Below are 2,185 nucleotides of genomic sequence, written 5' to 3'. Positions count from 1 at the left end.
TTTTTTTTTTTTTTTTAATTTAAAAATATGCTTTTATGTATCTTTTTTGTTTGCAAATATATGCAAGCAAAAAAGAAAAAAAATCTTTTTTTTTGAATTTCAAAAAATTTTTGCACATCTATCATTTTTCCTTTTTGAAAAAATATTTGAGCCAAAAATTTTTTTTTTCAACTAAAATAATATTGGAAAGAAAGCGGAAAAATGGCCTGAATATAATGATGAAAAGAAGTAATAATTAATCAAAATTTGCTTTAAAAAAAAAGAAAAAAATTGAATTAATTAAGAGATGTATGCAAGAATGTGAAACATGTATATGTCATGAAATATGTACTTTTTCTTTTTTTTTCTTTTAAATATTTTCTGATAATTTTAGGTTTTTTTTTGTTTATTCATTTTTAGCTAATATTAATCAAGCTATTACAATTTCTAATAATTTTTTAGTTTTTATTTATGCTTTTTTTTTTTTGCATTATCAAAAATTTTACTCCAATTCGAATGAATAATTAATCATTTCATAATTATTATGATTACTATTTGCATAATAAATTTCATTCAACAAAAATTGTTCATGTTTATTGGATGTTAATCGATAAGAGGTATAAAATAAAGTTGTAAAATAGAAGAGTAAAGTTAAATAAGATATAGATCTATGATAGTATATGGTTATATTGTTAATTTGATGGTAATAATGTGATCGGATGAATTGATAACTTTTTATCAGTTGAGAAATGCAGCTTTATGATGCTTGAAGAATCTATGATAGTATATGGTTATATTGTTAATTTGATGATAATAATGTGATCGGATGAATTGATAACTTTTTATCAGTTGAAAAAGGCAGCTTTATGATGCTTGAAGAATTTTGAACATAATATTTATAAGTGAAAATAATTGTCCAGCAATTTCATGTTGGTAATGAATTTGAACTAATTTAATAAATTCTTAAAACTATTTTGATTAATTTTAATGAGTAAGTTTTTATTGGTAAATATAAGTAATAGATGCGGTGAAATGTGAAATATTGAATTAATTTAATTAATTTTAATGAGTAAATTTTGTTTAATAAATGTAAATAAGTAATAATTGCAATGAAATGTAATGTATTTGATAATTTCTAAATTTGTCTAACTAAGCAATGTTTACATATTTGCCGATAAAATTTTAGATTGATTAATTAATCAATTGATTAATTATTGTCTAATAAAACTGTTCAGCAATTGTTTTCGTTTTTTATCACTGATTTCATTTCTTTGAAATGATATATAATTAATGAAATTAATGAAATCTCAAAATTTTCAAATAAACTTTTAGCAAATTTTTGTAGGTATTAGAAAAAATTTGAAAAATTTTGCATCTTTTTCAACAAATTTAACAATTTATTTTGCTTTTTTTTTTTTGGTTCAATTCAACAAAAGCTTTCCTTGCAAAAATTTTTGGTTCTTTTTTCTTTTTTTCTTTTTTTTTTAACGAAATAATTTTTAGAACAATAATTAATCTATCACTTTGTAATATTTCATTTTAATTAGCCGATCCGTTAATTAATTAATTATTTCAATTAATTATTTCTTTCGCTGAATACAAAAGTTATTTATGAAATATCATTTGCGAAACTTATAATTTGTGATTCATTCGCTCCATTTCAATAATATCATTAAAACTGTTCTCTTATTTATAATAAGTATTTTTGCTTTTTGTTTTCAAAGAAAAAACACCTGCTCAAATTAATTAGTACAGCTTTTCAAAAGGTAATAAATTTTCATCGTTGCATTATCAATTTCAAATGCTGCAACAAAAAAGAAGAAAACGTAAAATTTAAAATTTCATTTACGCTATTCTACTTAAATGCTATTAAATCTCTTTGATAGGTGACAATCTCTCTGTCATCAATGATAGTATGAGGGTCATTTGAAAATTCATATCAATTCCGTTCATTTTTATCCTATTTTGTCTTTTCGTTTTATTTTTAATTTTTATCAAAGTTGCAAAATTTTATAATGCATATATTAGAAAAAAAATTGAAAAGAAAAACAAACAAAACAAAATGAAACAAAACATAAAATTGTGAAAATAAAATTTTAAGGAGAAAAAAAAAATGCTTTAGTATACTTTGCATTTTATTCTTTGCTTCCTCTCATCGATATTTTTTTTGTGGTTAAAATAATTACAATAAAAATAATTAAAATAA

This window comes from Loa loa (assembly GCF_000183805.2).
Source record: "Loa loa unplaced genomic scaffold supercont3.622, whole genome shotgun sequence".
NCBI lineage: Eukaryota > Metazoa > Nematoda > Chromadorea > Rhabditida > Onchocercidae > Loa > Loa loa.
Note: the sequence above shows the minus strand (reverse complement) of the source record.